A 23,280-nucleotide genomic window follows, 5' to 3' on the forward strand; every position below is an offset into this window, starting at 1 on the left:
GGAGCCTGAGAGGGAAGCCCAGGAACATGCCTTAGAGAGAAGTAGCGGGGGTGCGGGAAACCGCCCCCCGAAGTTCCCATGGCCCTCGAGGAGGTAGACCCTGAGGGGGATGCCCTGGAGCCTACCGGGGAACAAGAAGCTGAACTGGGTGACCTGCCTGAGCTGACCTATTGGCAGCAAGAAGGAGGTCCCTCCAGGGAAGAATTCTGCAGGGAGCAGAAGGAATGCACTTCTCTTGAGGGCTTGCGGCAACAGGCTGCAAGCCAGGCAGCAGGTGATCAGACGGGATCACATTTGATTTACTGGGAGAATGGTCTCCTGTATAGTAAGCCTAAGGATGCTGAACCTGGGTCAGCCCGTGTGCTGGTGGTACCCCAGAAGTTCAGAGCCTTCCTACTGGGGCTGGCTCATGATGTGCCATTAGCAGGACATTTGGGGTGGAACAAGACTTTTGAGAGGCTTGCTACTCACTTTCATTGGCCCCAAATGTGCAAGAGTTCAGACACTCATTGCAGGACTCGTCAGACTTGCCAGGCAAGTGGAAAGAGTGGGAGGAAGCACAAGGCTCCTCTCCAGCCATTCCCTGTGGTCAGTACCCCCTTCGAGCGGGTGGGGATTGACATTGTGAGGCCACTGGACCCCAAGACAGCCATGACCAACAGGTTCATCCTGGTCTTAGTGGACCATGCCACCCGGTACCTGGAAGCCACACCTCTGAGGACAGTGACAGCCCTGTGGTGGGACGAGCACTGATGGGAATTTTCTCACGAGTAGGATTCCCTCGCGAGGTAGTGTCTGACTGGGGTCCCAACTTCATTACTAAGTATATTAAGTCCCTGTGACAGGAGTGTGGTGTAACTTACAAGTTGACCACTCCTTACCACCCCCAAGGAAATGGGTTGGTTGAAAGGTTCAACCGGACCCTGAAAGGCATGATAATGGGTCTTGAGGAACCCATGAGGCATAAGTGGGACGGCCTCATTCCATGCCTACTCTTTGCATACCGGGAGGTGCCACAGAAATCTCTAGGGTTCAGTTCCTTTGAGCTTCTCTATGGACACCCGTTTAGAGTACCTCTGAGTCTGGTCAAAGAAGGCTGGGAGCAATCTCCTAGGAAACCTCCCCAGGATGTATATAGCTACATGCTGGCCTACAGGAACCAGACTAGGCGTTACAGGAAACTTGCTGAGGTGAATCTGCCAGGAGGAGATGAAGCACTGGTATGACCAGAATGCCACTTTGGTAGAGCTTCAACCTCGTCAGAAAGTGTGGGTCATGCCCCAGTGGAGCCCTGCGCACTCCAGGATAAGTGGACCGGACCATTGAGGTTGTGGAGCGCAAGAGTCCAGTTACATACTTGGTGGACTTGCGGTCTCCTAGGAACCCCTTGAGGGTCCTACATGTCAACCGCCTTAAGCCCCACTTAGAGAGGTCTGAAGTGGGCAGGCTCTTGGCAACAGATACTGGGATGGAGGAGGAGACTGAGCCTCTTCCTGACCTCCTGTCAGCCTCAGAGCAAAATGGATCAGTGGATGGTGTTAACCTCTCTTCCACCCTGACCCCTGAGCAACAGAATGACTGCTGCCAGTTGCTGGGACAGTTTTCTGATCTGCTCTACCTGGTTCCTGGTGTCACAGATTGGTGCGTCCATTATGTGGACACAGGAGACAGCTTACCTGTGAATCATAAAACTTACAGGGTAACTGACAGGTTGAGGGCTTGCATCAAAGAGGAGGTCTCAAAGATGCTTGCCCTAGGGGTAATTGAGTCCTCCAGCAGTCCTTGGGCCAGCCCAGTGATCTTGGTCCCAAAGGCTGCAGCGCCGGGTGCCACACCCAAACTCCGGGTCTGTGTGGACTACAGAGGCCTCAATTCAGTCACGAAGACTGACGCGCACCTCATCTCCAGAGCTGATGAGCTCATAGATTGGCTAGGGGCTGCACTGTATCTCAGCACGTTTGACTTGACGTCTGGGTACTGGCAGATCGCCTTGACTGATGGTGTAAAGGAGAGGTATACCAAAAATGGTTGACTTGTCGCACAGCAAAGTTTTATCTTTGGTTCAGCATATATTATTGACAAGCTAGTCTAGGTAAATGAGGTCTGCAGCCCAGGTGTCGTCTCTTGTCTGGGACGACCAGTTGAATGAAACAAAAACAAGTGCCTCCAATGTCTATCAAACTAATGCGGAAGTTAAGATTACGACACTTTTTCAATCAAATACCGAATAAACCATCAAATGAAGAGGAAGACCAACTAAAAGGTTTGAGACCTAGAAGTACTTTCATGGCACCTACGAGCCACAAAGCACTTGATCTTTTCGAGACTCTAGTGAGACAAGATTTATCCAAGATTAACTGTCAGAAAAAACAAAAGAATAATGTAACTAAGAAAGATCTGAATACTCTGAAAAAATTGTCAATGAATAAAGATATCATGCTCACAAAAGCTGATAAAGGTGGAGGACTAGTTATTATGAACACATCTATGTATAAACGAAAAGTGCAGGAACACATCAGCGATCCAAACACTTATGCTCTACTTGAATACAATCCCACCAATGAATATCAGATGATACTCACAAAACTAATTGACAAAGCTCACAATGAAGGCACGATCAATGACAGAACAAGCAAATTCTTGAAAACCACTTATCCAAAAAGTCCATCATTTTACATGATGCCTAAAATACATAAGAACTTACTTGACCCTCCACTGCGTCCTATTGTATCGACTAGACAAAGTCTCCATGAACCTATTGGCAAGTTTATTGATAGACTAATGCAACCCACAGTTCAGAAAATGGTCACGTATATCCGGGACACCACGGACTTTTTGTCCAAATTGAGTGCTCTAGATCTTGATGATCAAGAATCCCTGATATTATGCACAGCAGATGTCAAATCACTGTATACTTCTATCCCGCACAATTCAGGCATTGAAGCAATGGAAGAAGCCATCTTATCTACAGAATATGATCTGAAACTTCAGTCTTTTCTTATGGAACTTGTTATCTTTACGCTCTATCACAGTTACTTTAAATATGAGAATACATGGTATCAACAGCTGATCGGAACGAGCATGGGAAACAGCGCAGCCCCGGTCTACGCGAATCTGTTTATGAGAGCGTTTGAAACCCAACATATCTTGAGCAAAGCACAATGGCAGGACAATCTGAGGTTGTTTGTACGTTATATTGATGACGTTTTCATTTTATGGAAGGCCAGTTCAGAATCACTAGAACTAGCCCTGAATGAATTGAATAGACAAGAAGAAAGAATCCAATTCACCTGGGAGATTTCAACCAAATCGGTGACCTTTCTGGATGTCCGAATTATTATGAATGACGGGAAACTTGAAACTGAAATGTACAGGAAAAAAACTGATAAGAACAACACCCTTCACTACCATAGTTTTCATCAGGAATCACTGAAAAGGAATTTACCTGTATCACAAATGATGCGAGCAAAACGCATCACTTCAGATCCGTCAAAAGCTACAGTCAACATCAAAAAAATGGGAGAGAGATTTCGCAGCAGGAACTATCCGGAACCTTTGATACAGCAAGCTGAACAAAAAGTGGAGACCATGCACAGGAAAGACCTGCTAACTGTCAAACAGAAAGCAGTGCAAGACAGAATGACAATCGTCTCTAAATACTCTACTTCAAGCTTTAGGTTCAAAAAGATCATTAAGAATCATTGGAACATACTAAAAGCTGAACCTGACTTCCAACAATCTTTTCAAAATCCGCCCATCTTTGCATTTACTAGAAATAAGAACTTTGGCGAAATGCTGAAACATACTACAATGGATCAGAAACAATATAGAGGCACCCGCCCTTGTCTACAATGTGGGAATTGCAATAGCATCATAAGAGGCAATCATATAACCCATCCCATGAAAGGAAACAAAATCAGACTCAAAGTGAATGCTACATGTGATAGTATGAATTTGATCTACATGCTGAAGTGTCCATGTGGCAAAACATACGTTGGAAAAACTGAACGTAAAATTAAAACGAGACTGAACGAACACAAGTCAAGCATTCGTACTAAGAACTTAAAGTCCACTGTTGCCACTCACTTTATAGAGGCCAACCATAATATCTCTCAATTACAATTTGTGGTACTTGAAACTGTAGAAAAAATCGAAGGCAGAAACAACAATCGTTTTCTTCTACAAAGAGAAAATCACTGGATTTACCTACTGAACTCAAGCAAGCCCTTTGGGCTTAACGAGCGCATTGAATTTTTATGTTATCTCTGAAATGTCATTTAGTCATATTGGATAATTTGCCAGGGTCGCCCTTTCCACATTTATTGCAGGATTTAAGATTTAAACTCATATGGTTTGTAACATCGCAGGTAAGATATGTCTTCGCTACGATATTTGTAAACAATCCATGCTTATCACTGATAGGCTGGCTGGCAAGCACGTGACACTAGCACGGAACGTATTGAAATCAGTCACACTAAGGGGTTGAGACTGGTCTATATTAAACCTAGCGTGATTGGCTTACACACCTTTGAACGTTTTTCGCGCCAGATCAGAGAGACAACTTTCTATCGAAAAGTATACAAACGCATTCTGCGTACTACAAGTAAGTTAAAATAGTAAACCACTGTGCCTGATATGCCGCTAATTTCTGTTGTGATGCAAAGTGAATAGCGTTTTCATTTCTGTCTAACTTTCTACAGGAAAAAAATAAATAAATAAATAAAATTCTGGCGAAAGGATTTCACGCACAACATGTGAGACTTATTTAATTTTTTCATTGCATGTAGACACTGTTAAGGGGAGCACTGCACGTGTATTACAAGCACTACCAATGATGTTTTGCTATTATATTTTATATAGTTTGTTTATAGAATGTGGGAAACTCATAGATTTTATTTCGTCTTGCTTCTAGCGATTGTCCCGGATGAAGGGCACATAGCCCGAAATGCATTGGACTATGATTTGTGTATGATGATACCGTCTAATGAACTGTTTATTTGAGATGAACGGAAATTGATGCAATAACAAATACGCTAATACAAAAACATTGAATCAAAATATTGCTTGAAGATTTATTTTGAAATCATTTGAACCTTTTTGAGAGCGGAGCGCCAAGGGTTGCCTCTGATAGACATTGGAGGCACTTGTTTTTGTAAAGGAGAGGTCAGCATTCTCCACACCAGATGGGCATTTCCAGTTCCCTGTAATGCCCTTGGGGATGAAGAATGCCCCTGCCACCTTTCAGAGGTTGGTCAACCAGGTGTTGGTTGGACTGGATGAGTTCAGTGCCGCCTACCTGGATGACATAGCAGTGTTCAGTGCCAGTGGGAGGAACATCTGCACCACCTCTGGGAAGTGTTTTTGGCACTGCGGAAGGCAGGCCTAACGATCAAGGCGATTAAGTGCCAGATCGGGGAGGGTTCCATGGTGTACTTGGGACACCAAATTGGGAGCGGCCAGGTGGCGCCCTTACAACCCAAGATTGAAACCATCCTGTCTAGGGAGCCACCCAAAACCCAGACAGAGGTGAGGGCCTTTTTAGGACTCAGAGGGTATTACTGGAGGTTTGTCAAGGGGAGTGGCAACATTGTTGCACCCTTGACAGTGCTGACTTCCAGGAAGCAGCCCAAGTAAGTGATTTGGACTGACACGGCACCCGTGCTCCTGGCACCCACCTTCTCCAGAGAGTTTATCGTTCAAACAGACGCTTCAGAGCATGGTGTGGGGGCTGTTCTGTCACAGATGAATGAGGAGGGCCTAGATCAACCTGCAGCCTTCATTCGTAGGAGGTTACTTCCACGGGAACAGAGGTGGAGTGCTGTTGAGCGTGAGGCATTTGCTGTGGTCTGGACACTGTAGAAGCTGAGACCATACCTGTTTGGGACTCCCTTCCGGGTTCAGACAGACCACAGGCCCCTCAGATGGTTGATGCAGATGAGGGGTGAGAATCCAAAGCTGTTGAGGTGGTCCATTTCCCTACAGGGTATGGACTTTATGGTGGAACACCGCCCTGGTGCAGAACACGCCAACGCTGATGGTCTGTCCAGATTTTTCTGCCTTAGTGATGAGAACTCCTAGGAGTTAGGGTAGTGCTCCCCACATTTCAGCTGAAGGGGACACGTGTTAGACCTGTCACCATTGGTGTGAGTCTCCCTTCCATTTTTGCTGTTGCCTCTTGTGTTTTTGCTGGTATTAGATGCTTTAGGCACTGTGCCACTGCTGTCCAGTGCCACAGTGCAAGTGCTCCCTATTGTAAATTGATGTATTAATCAGTGGTTCCATGTTTGGCTATCTGGAGGGAGGAGTTGCACCTGAACCTTGAATAGGGCTGTGCCTGCCTTCCACAATGCAGGCTCCACCACCTGGGGAACGGCTGATGTCTCTGCCCTGCACACTGAAAGAAGAGAAGGAGTCCTGTAAACAAAGTGCTCCAGGACTGTACTTGCCTTCCACAATGCTGGCTCCACCTCATGTGGGGCGTCTGATGTTTCTGCCCTGCACTGTGAAAGGAAAGGAGAAATCTGGTAAACAGAGTTCTTCAGAACTGGTTTGGACTGGGCAAAGGCCCCTCTCCCCTTAGAGAACAAAGGATTTTGGGGTATAAATATTGGGACCCTGATCCCATGAAATTAGATCACTTTGGACTACAAGAAGAACCTTTACTGAGGAGAGGAACCTGAAGAAACTGAGGAGAGACTATTCCCAAGCTGAAGTGCTGCTTGGGGGATTGGCCTGCAGTGGTTGCCTTACTGCCAAAGGAAGGAGAAAGGAACTTTGTGTACTTTATTTTCAACTTGTGAAGGATCTCCAAGGGCTTGGAAAAGAACTTGCCTCCTGCTGAAGTCTCAGGGACAACAGACTCCAATACCCAGCTCCCCAGAGTTCTTTTGGAAGTGCCTGCTGTTGTTTTGGGCCTTCTGAGCAACTGTGTGTCACAAGGAGCTGGAATCGCGACTCATCAAAAAAGAAGTGTGTCGCTGTCGCTGTGCCTGCCGTCGCAACTCCGAAGGAGGGTGTCGCCGCTGTAGCTGTCGCATTGCACGCATCAAGTGAAGAGTCTCGCAACGAGGTCGGAGCATGTCGCCGTCGCTGTGCCTGTCATCACAACTCCGAAGGAGGGTGTCACCGCTGGAACTGTCGCACTGCACTGCATCAAAGAAAAGAGGCTCGCATCCCCAAGAAGCGCGCCACCGTCGGAGCTGCTGCCGTCGCATCGTGGATGTCGCTGCTGTAGTTGTCGCATTGCGCGAAAGCTTCATGCATCGTGGGAGAAGAGTGTCGCAGTTGGAGCTGTTGCCATCGCATCTCTGAATAAAGGTGTCGCCGCTTCAGTCCACGCATCGAACCGAAAACCTCTCGCATCCCCGGAGAAGCTTGCCGCATCTGGAAGATCTATACGTCTTTATTTCTTTGTACTTGAACTTTACCGCATTTCCCTCGCTGCGACATTGCTTGTCGTGGAAGCGCAACGCAACCTAAGGTACATTGACGCAAACGGTCGCATCTTAAGCACTGAACTAAACTAAGCTAAATCTACCATCTTAAAAAAATATTGTGTATTTTTGTCGTTTATGGTCTTGTGGTAACTCTATATAAAGTATACTTATTTTTTATATAAAACCTTGTGTGGTGTCCATTTGTAGTGTTGTCACTGGGTTACTATATGTGGTCACATGCTTTACGCACTGCCTCTGAGATAAGCCTGTTTGCTCGTGCCAAGCTACCAAGGGGGTGAGCAGGGTTTATTTAGGAGTGTAATCCCATTATCCTGACAAGAGGCAAGGGTCCCTATTTGTCACAAGTCCCTACCTGTGCCAACTAGAGACCCCCAAATCTAACACCCACACTACTTACTAGCTCCACGAGGCCTGAGAGACTCTGCAGCCCCATGCAACCTCCTGGCTCCACGAGATCCGCGAGGCCCGATTACGCCCAAGTGAACACTCAGCCCAGCACGGGTCGACAGCTGGCACTGCACTGCAACCCATGGCCCGCAATGGCCACACGCAAGCTTCCGATACCACTAGGTCTGGGAGGCCTAACTACGCATGGAAGAGCACTAGGCCCGACGCGAACCCTCACCTAATGCAACATGGTGATCCACGACGAGGTGGCCAGTCTTTAGGACTGCACCAGATAGCGTCTCCAGTGACCATCGCCTGCAGGCACTGGCACCCCGCTCTGCCCAGCCAAGACACAGCCTGTGCCGAACACTCAATTGCCAATGTGGGGTTCACATCCTCTCTGGCCCTGGCAATCTACAAACTACATTTTGTGCCATCATATAGCACCCTGGCCTAGACACTGAACACAGATTGGGCGAAATAGACAACAACATCATCATTCTGTCTAACTTTGTGCTTTACAGTGGTGCACGGGCACCTGGTGTGGAACGATTACCTCTCCCTTCTCCATAGAACCTGCGGAGCACCACTATCATTACGATCGGCAAACCGAGAAGAGACAAACAGCAGCCACACACCAATGACACACATGGGCCCACCACCTGGCACCCTGGGCTCTGAACAGACACCAGGAGAACAGCCCATACCTCAAGCGGATCTCTTGCACCGCTTCGACGAACTTATGATGGCGGTAATGGACATTAAATCCACTCTCATCCCTAAAATTGACAGGCTGTGTGCCGAGCTTGGTTTCTTGCGCGAGGACCATTAGAAATTTAAGGACAGAGTGGAGGCTGTAGAATCGACAATTGCCTCTGTTAAGCCTTCCGTATCTTCATCAGCAGTCCAAATCAAAACATTACATAAGCGGTGGAATACCTCAAGAACCGTGTTGATGACTAGGAGGGCAGATCGCGCAGGAATAATGTGCACTTGGTGGGCCTGTGGGAACGCATTGAGGGTCAAAGCATGGAACGGTACCTGGAAACCTGGTTCTAAGAAGTTATCCTTCAAGTCAAGCACTCCAGGTTCTTTTCTGTAGAGCGTGCCCGTAGAGTTCCAGGAGCCCCCCTCGACCGGGCAATTCCCCAAGACCGGTGGTTATACACCGCTTCAATTAACACAACAGGGACCACACCCTACACGTAAGGAGAGCCCGGGACCCATAGGTAATTGAGAATACAGAGGTGCTCATTTATCCGGACTACATGTTATCGGTGCAGCGCCGCAGGTCATCCTTCATGAAAGTCAAACGATGTCTCCGCAAGCACAAAATAAAGTATGCCCTACAATATCCTGCCTCTCTGCGCAAACAACATAAAGGCAATGCGGTCTTTTGTCACTTTCCTGAGGAAGCATGGAACTCGATGGCACAAAATGGCACAGCGCCAGCTCCAAAATCCACATTGGGTCTCCGCCAGCAATGGAAAAAGACCACGCACTGTGGACGTCCCGGCCTAGGCCAAATACAGCGCCCCACCAAAGCTCAAGCAGCAAAGGAAAGAAAACAAGCTCTCAAGCAAGCTAAGAAGCATGGTGCTCCTACCTCCCACGATCAGACTCAGAAAAAGAGTCCACACCAGAACAGGAATAGACCCTTTCTCATTCGCAACAACAAATGATGATGGGTAGGGGGCCCCACTGTGACACCGCAAACCTCGGATGAACTGGGTTTATCAACCGCAACTTCGGGATCATATTATAGAGACTAGCGCAAAGCTCTATGCAGGTGAAAAAACTCTATGGCTAATATTATCCACAGACCCCGAGCGGCTCACCCATGAACACTCTACTATGGCGGCCAAGGAGAACATGGCGATAAGGAGCAAGATATAAAAGGACCCGCACACGATAAGTGACTGCCATAGAATTTCCTTGAGTTTGAGATTTTGCATTTCTTTTTTCTTAGGTTCAATATGTTTTCACATAAGTGCATATGGCCTTGTGCCCATTGGCAACTAGTCCTGCGGATGGAGGTTTGGTTTATGACTTCATTTGGGGTGCCATTCCATAACATTCGACCACGTAATGTGCAAGTTAATAGAATTGTCATTCATATGCTAACTAAACTCACGATGTACGGGGGAGTTTATATTTACAGTGTTATCCACAATGGTGTAACCCTTCTTGTCCCCTCTCTCTCCCGCACCTCACTATTATCTGTATAGATGCAAGGGAATAATTATCTATTGTTGACTTGGAATGTGCACGGACTGGCCGGCTGCGTCAAACGACACAAAGTTTATCAGTACTTGCGCAGGCACAAAATATCCTTTGCTTTACTACAAGAGACCGACCTCACGCAGCAAACACTAAAATAACTGAGCAAGTGATGGAGGGGCACGGTAATTGGCACAGCCTATTCTGGCTATGCCAGAGGCGCATTGATTTGGGAGGCTCCAGGGACTCCACTACAGACACTCGACACACGTGTCGACCCGCAGGTCCGATACGCGAAATTAGAAGGCACTCTTGATGGCGACCCATTGACACTGGTCTCACTATATGCGCCTAACTCAGGACAATCCACATTCCTACAGACATTAATCCCAGCACTTCTCAGAGACCCTACGGTACCTACCTACTAGGGGGGAGACTACAATGGCGTTTCCAATCTAGTTTTGGATCGATCCCGTCCTCCCCTCCCGGGGGCACAGGCTATTGGGCCCGCACACCACATGTTGACCTGTGGTACCCAGATGCAAATGACTCATGGCTGGCGTGCTAAACACCCCACAAACCGAACATACTTACACTATTATAAGCTTCAAGGGCTGTATACACAAATTGATGTTACTTATTGCACAGAAGCGGCCTTGGCTCCAGTAACCCACGCTGAGTACTTAGCCCATACATTATCGGACTACAGCCCCTTACAAATTCAACTAACCTGGGGTGCATCCAGACCTAATATACCAACCTGGCCCCTCCCCCAAGAGGCACTTTGCAACCCTGCTCTGAGCGCCCCCATATCGCAATTCATAACTTCATATTTTCAAACTAATGAGGGGACAGCCACACATACAGGCATCAAGTAGGACGCCCTCAAGGTTGTTCTGCGCGGACAGGTCATTCAAGCAGTCTATGGCTCCCACATGTCTCTCTCAAGGGAGCTACAAGAACTAGAAACCAAAATACAACGTGGTGAACACACAGCCGCTATGGCCCTGCACATAATACCCTTGCTTACTAAAGCCAGACTAGCACACAAGGAAAAACAGGATAAACTGTGTGCTTTAGACCACCAGCAATATTTAGCTAGGTGTCACGCAGAGGGTGTCAAAACAGGCAAGACACGTGCATGGCTGCTGAAAAGTAATCTCACTCAACCACCCATCACCGCCATATATGCCTTGGAAGGCAATTTAGTAAATAGACAGGAGCAGATAAACGATCCCTTCTATAAATATTACACAACTCTTTATAAGGCCCCAGACTCAGGCAATCCTCAAGCACTGCAAATCTTCCTAGAACAAGCCGCTCTTACGCAGGTGACACAGGCCCATTACACAGAGCTGGAGGCCTCATTCACAGAGGCTGAATTCTCTGAAACTATTAAACAACTAGCCAGAGGAAAAACCCTGGAATGGACGGCTGGCCCACAGAATTTTACACCACATACTCAACACAGTTGGTCCCACGATTGCTTACCATCTATAAAGAATCATTTGATAGGGGTATATTGTAAAGACCCCCTATTTATGAGCTCTTACCGTCCGTTTTCATTATTAACTTCGAACTACAAAATCTTAGGTAAGCTGCTAGCCAATAGGCTACTGGACGCAGTCCCACGACTGGTCCACACGGACCAGAATGGGTTTATCCCTGGCAGAATCACAGGGCTAAATCTCCGTTGTTTATTTGAACTACTAGAATGGGCCCAAACAAGAACCAAGCAGCACTGGATCGCTGCCTTAGATATCAATAAAGCATTGGATACCCTGGGATGGAATTATCTACTGGCAGTGAAGGCACTGGTATAGGTCCCAAGTTCTTACGTTGGATGAAAGTACTATACACCAACCCACAAGGCCGGATGAAAGCGGGATGCATTGTCTCTCCGTCCTTTGACATTGAGCGGGGCACCAAGCAGGGTTTCCCGCACTCGCCAATTCTTTTTGCCCTGGCCATGGAGCCTCTAGCCTGCGCACTTCGTAATCCTGTCCTGGACTAGAGCATACAAGTACATTCACAGTGGCACCTTAGTTTCCCTATAAGCGGACTATGCATTGATTTATCTCCACAACCAGGCCGAGGCCCTTTGTTGTCTAATATAATTACTAGACACCCATACTCGGTTATCGGTCCTGAAAATAAACTGGGCTAAGAATGTTCTATTCCCAATGTGGCCCATACCAGGGGTACAGAGGCAATAGCAACCTCACACCCCACTTATTAGAGCATATGACTCATTCAAATATTTAGGAGTCCAGATCTGTCACTCCTCATCCGATCTAATAGACAGCAATCTGGGTAAGGCGATCGCCAGCGCTTGTGCCACACTCCCATTCTGGACCAATCTTCCACCATACCCCATGAGCCGGATAGCCATCTCCAAGATGCTTCTTCTTCGTAGGCATCTGTATTTTTTCACCGTTCTCCCTTATAGATTACCTCAGAAAATATTGAAGGGCAAGCTGTCCCTGCTCGTGTCCCTGATATGGGGCAGTTTCAGGGCAAGGTTAGCCCTTCCAAAGCTCCACCTCCTCATATCGGAGGGTGGATTAGGAGCGCCCAACTATGAATTATACTACGTAGCTGCGCAACTCCAATGGCTCGCAAAAAACAACTTATCTGAATTGGATACCAACCTGGGCAATAGCACTAAAGCAGCCAGACTTGCTTGAATGGTTATCAGGTTCTATAACGTTGCTACAGGAAAGATGTATGCATCCTGATGTTGACAGCCTGTGATGCCAGGATGATATACATGTTACCCGGACGCCGCCCCCCCCACCATATGCCCCAGATCTCCCCCTCGAGACGATGCCGTGTACATACACTTGTCTATATACAGACTCAACCCTATGTGATTTCGATACTTTGATGGACGACTACGGTGTGTCACCAGGAATGTTACATCTATATGCAACATTAACTCAACGGGCAACACGAACATGGGGAGATATAAGTACTGTGCCCACAACTTCCGGAGCCCTGCAGACATTACTGACACACGGTACGGGCAGGAAAGCCATCACAGCCATCTGTAAGAGCAGACACATCCCCCTCACTAACCCCATTACGTGAGTTCTGGAATACGGCACTATCCACCGAAATTATCGACAAACAGTTGATACAATGTGTGGGAAATCCCAAGATAATCTCCACACATGCCAGGTTAAAATTCACCCAATTAAATTACTTACACCATACGTATCTAACCCCACATAAATTGGCACGTATGTATCCGTCATCCACAGATGTATGCCCTAAATGCCACAATTCGGAACCCAACTTTTTACACATGGTCTGGACATGCCATCACATCACGACATTCTGAGGGAAAGTCTCAGAAATATTAACAGCAGCAACGCGAACTCCAATTCCAGTCCAGGGAGCCATTACTTGCTCTGCATTACGAAACGTAACGCTGTAAGAACTTCAATAAATTAATAGATTTAGCGCTGGTCGTGGCTGTAGAGAGCCATCCGGACTCTCCACAACAATGTTGCGATGCACCCCACGCATCCACGCACCCACACACCCCTCAGGGCGGGCTCGTCTCAAGGGTATAAATAAATGGGCAGAAGACCGCTCGGGGTCTTCCAGCCGAGAGTATAAGCACTGTCTCCTGTGTGTATTTAATTAGGGCAGCTGCGGCCCTTGTGACCCGGGCTCCGCCGCACTACATTGGCGACGAGGCCGGTCGCACCCCACGCGTGCCCACTCTCCCCGAGTTGTCCTTCTTCGAGAAGCATGCGGTGCCCACCCGCGGTGCCCCTCACACGCTGTGGCCATGTAGTGATTGCGGAGGTAACCTACTGCGGAGCCCATCCCGCATCACCACGAGCGAAAAGGAGTCTGTCGCTGCTGGGTGCCCGCCGCCTGCGGTAACGCCGGCTCGAGCCCACCCACGCGCCTCCCGCACCACAAGGGAGCGTGTTCAGCTGACGGGGCTCGCCGGCGCAGTGCCTAGGGGTAAGTGGGTCCTGCCCCACCCGCGTGCACCTCCTCACCTGCGGTGGCCCCCGCGGCAGTGCGCCTGCAGCGCCAGCTCCTCACAGGGCTTGCTGGTCCAGCCTCGCTTTACAAGCTTGCTCCCGGGGAGTGAGGCCCTGGCTTAGGGCTGCCCCTTCCACTGCCTGCATCGCCTGCTGGTACCTCGAGGGAGAGCTCCGTGTGACGCCTCGCCTTTAGGGAAGAGGTTTTCGACAGTGCCCCAGAGACTTTGCCTGCCAAACAAGCATTGGCAGCTGAAAAAAAAGACATATGTAAAGGAAGGGAAATTGGAAGCAAGGATACAAAGCGCAACACACTTTTGGCCAGGGGGACTGAAACTAACGACAATCCTGTGGGGGCCAAGCCTAATCACACTCCAGGGGAACAGATTAAGGTGCGCAGAGCGAAACATCACGCCACCTGCAGGCGCGAGGGGACACCACACCGCCAGAGTGTTAAGTACACGTGCTGAGAGGCACACACAGGAACTGCTCATCAGAGCGCAAGCCACGCTCCTGCGGCCGCACACTCATGCCCAGCCACAATGAGCAATACGATGCCAGCGGCAGGGACTGCCACCCAGCAAGATGGGGGGCGCAATCCAGTGGTCGCTGCCAATTCCCAGCCACCAGTACACACCCACACGGCGGTGGCACCATTACCCCCCTTCAGTGAGGGCGTGGACCCCGCATTGGCAGCGCCAAGGTGGAAGGCCTGGGTCGGACGGCTCAACCACTACTTCAAGGGGACCCGAGAAACCGATGGGACTGTCAAGCGAACCCTCCTTATTTATTATGGCGGGGCAGAGATATCCGATCTGTTCGAGACGTTCCCCAGTACCGGAACCGACGATGACTACGAGGCGGCGGTCGCCGCGCTCAACAAACACTTCGACCCACAGCTCAATCACGACTTTGAGAAATTCAAGTTCAAGACGGCGTGGCAAACTGAGACCGAATCCGTGGACATGTTTTATTCCCGACTGCGCCGGCTGGCCAGCACCTTCCCCTTCACGGACCCAAGGGACGAGATCCGGGACCAGATCATCCTAGGATGCTGCTCAAAACTCCTGCGAAAACTCATCCTCTGGCAACCTGGAATCTCGCTGGATGATATTTTAATCCTAGCTCGCTCCCACGAACTGTCGGATGCCAGGGCAGATGCGATGGAAGCCGCCTTGCACACCCCAGTCACCGCAACACCGGCACCCAGGCCCCCGCCGATCAAGGAGGAGAAGGCGGAAGCTATTCAGAGAAGACCCCCGACACCACGCTAGGCAGCTAGACCGCCACCAGGTGGACCATGTGGGTACTGCAGGGAAGATTACCCTGCAACTGCCGTCTGTGGGGTGAAAGGAAAGGTATGCTCCCGCTGTGGAAGGCTAAACCATTCTGCCAAAGTATGCCGGGGAGGGAGGTTCCGATCGGCAATGTCAAGGCCCAAAGGTGTGTCACAGCGCATTCGACAAATCTCCCTGGATGACCTGCTGCCAGTACCAGATGACCAGCCCCAAGAACGACGCCCCATGTATGAGGATGAGGACGAAGACGAAGTATTCGTGGTGTCATACGTCAGCCGGACGAGGACCCGTCGAAGGCCACCTCCCATGTGCTCCGTCTCCACTAAAGGCACTGGCATACAAGCTTTCATCGACAGTGGAGCCTCCGTCAATGTGATGGACTCCAACCAATATGATCGCCTCTCACCACGATCTCCCCTCACACCATCCACTGCAAGGATTTACACATATGGAGGGAGAGACCTGTTCCCTCTTAGGGGCGTCATTCAGACCATGATCGTGAGTGGAAGCTTCTCCACCGAAGCGAAATTCCACGTCACGGAGGGGAAGAAAGGGACTTTGCTCAGCAGTCACACAGCCAAAGACCTCGGACTTGTCTTCTTTGCTAATCAAGTTCACGAGTCCCTTGCGGAGGCGATGCTAAAGGAATTACCGGCTCTCTTCGAAGGCCTAGGGAAACTAAAAGGCAAGAGGGTCAAGCTCCACATTGACCCGTCCGTGCGACCAGTGGCCTCCAGCACCGTTGGGTGCCCTTCAACTTACACTCACAAGTGGAGGAGGAGCTCAGGAATCTCGAAGAGTTAGGAGTTATTGAGAAGGTGCCCAGGCCTACGCCATGGGTGTCCCCGCTGGTCGTGGCACCCAAACCCAAGCAACCAGGAGCCATTCGACTCTGTGTCGATATGAGGCTGCCGAATATGGCGGTGAAGAGAGACCACCACATCACCCATATGATGGCCGACATCATAGCTGACCTAAATGGAGCATAGTGGTTCTCCAAACTGGACCTCAACGCCGGTTACCACCAGCTGGAACTGGAGCCGGAAAGCCGGTACATAACCACTTTTTCAACACATGTGGGCCTACGCAGGTACAGGAGACTCAGCTTCGGAGTATCATCAGGGGCCGACGTCTTCCAAAATGCCATCTGAGAAGCACTGTTGGGGCTTCAGGGGGTGATCAACCTCAGCGACGATATCCTGGTGTACTCTGCTACGCTCGAGGAGCATTACTCACACCTCCGAGCCACGCTCAAATGGCTAGTAGACTGCGGGCTGACTCTGCATAAATCCAAGTGCTCATTCTATCAGGAGAGCATTGACTTCTTTGGCTATACGTTCACCCGTGAGGGACTCCTGTTGGATCCGAAGAAGGCCGAAGCCATCCGAGCAGCCAGCACCCCTCGCAACCCCACTGAGGTGAGAAGCTTGCTCGGAATGGCCACATACTGTGGACGGTTTATTCCCAATCTGGCAGCCATGTCCGAGCCGCTGCGGGCACTCACGCGTCAAGACCACAAGTGGGAATGGACACTAGCGGCCAACAAGGCTTTCCAGGCAGGCCTACTCGACAAGACCGTGATGGCCTCACAACGCAGAACGGAACTGGTCGTTGATGCCAGCCCTGTGGGCCTTGGGGTGGTCCTTCTTCAAGAACATGGCCCGGAAGTATAGAAGCCTGCTGCCTACGCCAGCAAAGCCCTAACCGACACTGAGACCAGATACGCCCAGATCGAGAGAGAAGCGTTCGCGATCAAGTGGGCGTGCCAGCACTTTCATTTGTATCTTTGCGGCCAAGAATTCAGCGTTGTGACCGACCACAAGCCACTGCTCCCGCTGTTTGCCGGCTCATCCTGATTAGCCCCCCCTGAAGATCGAACGATGGGCCGTGCAGCTACAGGGATACAACTTCAACGTGATCTTCCGCCCCGGGGCGCACAATCCTGCCGATTACCTGTCTCGACACCCAGAATCTCCGGCACCAGCTAGCTTGTCTGCGGATGCCTGCAGCACGGAGGCCTTCGTCCACATGGTGTCGCAAGGGCATGTCCCAAGGCTATGATGCTCGCAGAAATCGGCCAAGCCACCCAGGAAGACACCACTCTGTCCCGAGTTTAGGGAGCCCTGGAGAACAACAGTTGGGCCCATTTCCTGGATGGTGCTCGCGTCCTCCGGCCGGAGGTTAGCCATGCCCGTCAACAATTGTGTCAGGTTCAAAGTGAACTCAGTGTGGGTGAAAGAGGAGTCGTCCTGAGGGGACATCTCATCATGGTCCCAGAAAGCCTACAGAAGAGGATCCTCGCGTTGGCCCATGTTGGGCACCAGGGAATGGCCAAGACCAAGGCAAGGCTGAGGGACAAGGTTTGGTTCCCGGCTATGGACTCCATGGTAGAGGAGATGGTGCAGCAGTGCCATGCCTGCACGATCACCGGGGGAGACCCATCGCCAGCACCGGTGATTACAGAAGAACCGTGCAGAACTCCATGGACACATCTCAGTGTGGACTTTGGGAGCTTCCCGGGCGGTCGTCACATGCTGGTCATGGTTGACTCGTTTTCGAAGTTTCCCTTCGTCAAAGTCATAGCGTCAACAGCATTCCCACAAGTGAAGAGAGTTCTGGATCGAGCCTTCGCGATGATGGGGCTGCCGGAAGAAGTCAAGTCCGACAATGGACCCCCCTTCCAGGGGCAGGAGTTCCAGGATTATCTTGAAAACCTAGCGGTGCGACACATCAAGATCACCCCGCTATGGCCCCAAGTGAACGGGGAAGTGGAAAGGTTGATGAGGACGATCAACCGTGCATTGCGCATCGCAGTGGACAACTGGGAAGATCCCGAAGTGGCCCTCGATCAGTTCCTTGGCACGTACCGTCAGTCTCCTCATAGCACCACTAAGTGTGCTATGGCTCAACTCCTATTCAAGCGAGCACCACGAGACAGTATCCCGGCTGACCTGACGTGGATGCCCACGGAGCGGGATGATGCTGCCATTCAGTCGAGGAGGGAGACAACGAACCGGAAGGCAAGTGAATCCCGTAGAGCTCAAGAACCGCAGCTCAGAGTGGGAAACCGGGTGGTGATCAAAGAGGAACACCCCGGGTGGAAGTTCCGGACGCCCTTCGAGCCAGAGACATGGGTTGTCGTGCGTATCCAAGGGACCATGGTGACCGCTAGAAAGGGACAACAATCTGTCACCAGGAAAGTGTCCAGTTTCAAGAAGACCACGGAGGTGGAAGTAAACCCTGAGGTCTCTGAATATCAGGACTCTTTGCCAAATCTATCCCCACCCGGATCGCCGCCTGTGAGGAATGCCTTGCTGGAATCGCCGAGACAAGTTGGCCAGGGAATTGATGGTGGTGTCCGGTTGACCGGCTAAAGAGCAGCTGCCGAGTCGGCTGAGGGAACCCCGGCTGGGGTTGCAACATCTCCCTTCGTCCGGAGCCAGAAGTATGGCCTTTGGCCGAATCCGGGTCCGAGTCACCGGCTAAGAGACTTTGCATGCACCTTACCCTGAATCAAGAGAAGTTGAAGATCTAGAACTAAATGAAAGGAGGGATGTAGAGAGCCATCCAGACTCTACACAACAATGTTGCGATGCACCCCACGCATCCACGCATCCCTTGGGGCGGGCTCGTCCCGAGGGTATAAATAAATGGGCGGAAGACCGATCGGGGTCTTTCATCCGAGAGTATAAGCACTGTCTCCTGTGTGTATTTAATTAGCGCAGCTGCGGCCCTTGTGACCCAGGCCCAGCCGCGCTACAGTGGCTAAACGCGCACTTGCTATGGACTGGAAATCTCCGGCAGGCCCCTCCACACAGATTTGGTTAGAGACCCTCCATCGGGCCCTGGTGGCCGAACATGAGATAAAGGGCATCCCAGGCTCACGACCAACGTCTAGGGCGAAACCCGTAGACTGGCAACATCATTTAACCACCATAGAATCCAGTCTTAGCGAAACACGCACTAACCCGTAATATACCAGTGGCATCACCACCACAGTCTCAGGGTATATCTAGGACATTCCACACATACATTTAGGCGCTTTATCAAGGGAAGTGCTAAGCTATGCGCACGTGCACTTAGCACACAGACTCAAATGGTTTACATTCAGCTCAGACCCAGTCGCAGCTAGTTTATTGAATGGCAAATAAATCGAGCAACTCCCCCACGCCCCCATCATCGAAGTTAACACGGGCGAATGGGCCTCGCAGATTGCTTTATTAATAAGTGGCACAGTTAGTGGTATCACATGTGTAGTAATTATAGGACAGGCACACTAGTTAGGTTGAATTACGTTTGATATTAGGATTTGATACAGCCCTGATACGCAAAACACGTTGAAAAATCCTGAGGTAAGTAAGTAATATTTTATTGTTTTAGGTTAATAAAAACCGTTACAAAAGATGCATTGAAAACAGTCTCCTCAAGAGAGATAAAAAAGAAAACCTTAAAAACAGGAATTCATGACTAAAAAATAGCAAAGATAAAAACAATAAAAAACATGGTACGGGTATATTGTTTGAGGCTGCTTGGTCCTATCCCGAGGTTTCCTCTCGGCCAAGTGCCTGGGTTTTTTGTTTCCGTTCTGCTAGTTTCAGAAATTTCACCAGCTTCCCGCTTAAGGGCGGGAAACCAGGATCAAAACAGGCAAGGACGGCTTGTCTGCGTGAGCTGACTCCTAGTTCGTTGTAGGCGGTTTTCAACAGGGCTACTCTTTCCTCGTTCAGCCTCGAGCAAGTGCATAGTAGATGTTCTAAGTCTTCAGTCCCCCTTCCGCAGAGCCGGCATTTGGTCCCGTAGTTCTGCCTCAGCCATGGTGGTAGGTGAGGAATGGCAGGTAGGATCCCTAGCCTGTGTTTGAAAAAGGCTTCTTTTGTTTTCCAGCCATACCCCAGACCAAAATATGCTTGAAGCCCCGGTGTTTTGTATGTACACAGGGTCAGCCAGGCATGGCGCCTCTGAGAAAGCGAGGCTTTGTCCTCCACATGCGAGTGTCTCTTTAAACTCTTGTTCACTATGCGCTTGAATTGTGCAAGTGATAGAGGAGTCTCCCATAGGTCTTTCAGTCCTGTAATGGCCAGGGACTCCTCTAAGTATTTTTTCGCCGGCATTCTGGATGAGCTGGTCATATCTTGCCAGAGCTGTCAGTTCAAGGTGTTTTCTGGAGAGTTCTTTAATTTATGCCAGCACTTGATATATGAGCCTCTTCGTGCGAGTGTTTGGCACGTCAGCCCAAATTCCAACCGAATCTGGGCCTGTGAAGTGTAGAATGGCAGGTTGAATAGAAGTCTGTAGGCCTTTGAGATAGTTGTATCAAGAAGTTTTGCATCCGTTCCTCTTAGGGCCTCGCTGCCATACGTGATTGATGACTCTATTTTAATTTTAGCTACTCGAAGTAGTGACAGTAGAGTCTCACCACTCAAGTTGGACTTTAACTGCTTCAGTGTCATGGCTATTAGCATGCCTTTCCTCTTGATGGCCTCTAGTTGGTTTAAATAGCGGCCGCCTTTGTCGACTTGGATCCCAAGATATTTGTATTCAGAGCAGTTTGAAATTGTTTCTGTGCCAAGCGACCAAGTGTGCGACTTTTTGTTCCCAGTTATGGACAGAACTTTTGTCTTGCTGATGTTCACTTCTAATAGGTTTTCAACGGCATAACCATGAAGCATGTTAATAAGATTCTGAAGACCAACTTTCGTGCGGCTGACCAAAACCACGTCTTCTGCGTAGGAAATGATGGGCAGCCCTTTGCCTCCTAACCGGGGAGCATGGGAATTACAAGCCTCTAGGGCGGGTGGCAGGTCAGCTGTAAATAGACTAAAGAGAGTTGGAGCTAACACGCACCCCTGCATTAGGCCCTTTGTGGTAGGAATAGACCTAGAGAGGTGCGAGCCGTTCCCAAGCTTTACCTGGACCCACGTGTTCGTGTGTAATTCGATCAGGAGGCTTAGTAGAGGCGAGGGAATCCCCCAGGAGGCCAGTTTTCGCCAGAGGATTTCTCGGTTGACATTGTCGAAGGCCGCCTTAAAGTCCACAAAACAGAGGTGGAGAGCATGCTTGGTCACCCTAGCCTTGTCAATGAGCAACGAGATGGCCACCAGGTTGGTTGTTGTCCCCATGTCTTTGCAGAACCCCGTTTGACTAGATGGTATTAAACTTTGGTTTGCAGCCCATTCTCGCAGCTGGATCAGTAGAAGACCAGCAAAGTATTTAGCCTCAATATCAAGGAGTGCAATCAGGCGGTAATTTTTTGGAAGGAGTCTGTCCCCCGTCTTATAAATCGGTGAGATGATTGAAGCGGGAAGGCGCCCAGAGTTATTGATGGATGAATAGAGGGGGATCAACTTGTCAGCCCAGTATTCTGGTTCAAGTTTGAAAAGGGCAGGAGGAATACCGTTTGGACCAGCTGCGCCGTCTTTTCTCCCTTTGGAGATTAATTTCATGATTTGGGCCGCGGAGAGTACCAAAATGACGTCTTCTCGTGCTAAGCTTATTTGAGGTTTTCGGCCCTCCAGAAGATTGTGAGGCACCCTTGTTTTGCCGTCCTGATGATTGAAATGTTCATCGAGAAATGATTCCCAAGACGATTTCGTTATGTAAGATGTTATACCATTGTTTTTCGGGTTTAACAATTTGTTTATGATCGACCAGAACTGGGCGCTGTTATTGCCCTTGGATGCGTAATGAAGTTTGGCCCAAAAGTCTACTTCATTTGTTCTTTTAATTGCCCATTTCAGTTTTATGAGATCCGCACAGTGTTTGTGAATCTCTGCTAAAAGAATTCCATCCCCCGGGCTTTTCTTCAACTGTCTTAAAGATTTATAAATCGCTTTTTTGTGTGATTTTATAGCAAGTTTCTGGATGCTCGAGATCTTCCTTGTGCCACCATGTGCTGGTGGTGAAAAATGTTGTACGGTTGTTGAGTAGTTCTATGCAAACTCCATCGTGAATTGTTCCCAGCCTGCTACTGTGTTGCCGGAAGGGTAGTTTGAAGTGCTCAATTGAGTTTTTGCAGCTTGAAGTACCTCAGCAGTATTTGCTACTGAAGTTTTGATGCGTTTGAGGTTGATGGAGTAACTATCCTGCGGACCTGTTGCGTTCAAAGGAATATCATCAGGGAGAGCCCCTAGACTGACTTCTGGAGGGCGATGATCACTGTCACCCTTATCTCCTAAATTGTAGCCCAAAACGTAATGAAATAACGTAAGGAAGACTAACGTATAATCAATTGAAGAGGTGGTCTTGCCTGAGGTGAATGAGGGCACAGATGGTGAATCCTCTGCGAATCTTCCGTTTAAGACCCTCAGGCCCATGTATTCTAGGTCTTCCAGTAGTGCCTTTGCAGCCTTGGATGCCTTGCATTGGCTGTTAAATGCTTGGGTTGGTATATTCCAGTGGAACGACTGGGCCTGAATGTCACTGTTAACAGAAAACCCTAAAATGCATTGGTTAAAGTCTCCAGACAAAATTAGGTTTGGTGATGTTCGAGTAGTCATAACGTTATGTAAATGGTCCATCAGGGTATTCCCCTCCTGTCTCTTAGTTTTAGGGTTGATGTAGGTGTTGGTCAGCTGTAGCTCTTTCTTCTTGCCCCCGAAGTTAAGTAGTAACTCCACTGTGTTTATGGCCAAGGAGTTTGAGCTGAGTGCCCGAGCATAACCAATCGTTGATATTTTAAGATAGGTTGCTAGGCCTCCTGACAGATGACCAAACTTACTTTTCCTTGTGGCTGGGGTTCGATGGCAAGTATAGCCCTCTAGATGAATCGGCTCTTCCAGCCAAGTTTCCTGAAGGAGGATGATGTCAAACGATTTGATATATTGTAGAAAGTCAGTGTCCGCTACTTTGTTGTAGAGCCCGTTGATATTCCATGAGCATAGATCCATGTGCGATGCGTCCATGCTCAGATCTTTC

The sequence above is a fragment of the Lissotriton helveticus genome, chromosome 5_1 (genome assembly GCF_964261635.1).
Source record: "Lissotriton helveticus chromosome 5_1, aLisHel1.1, whole genome shotgun sequence".
Taxonomy (NCBI): domain Eukaryota; kingdom Metazoa; phylum Chordata; class Amphibia; order Caudata; family Salamandridae; genus Lissotriton; species Lissotriton helveticus.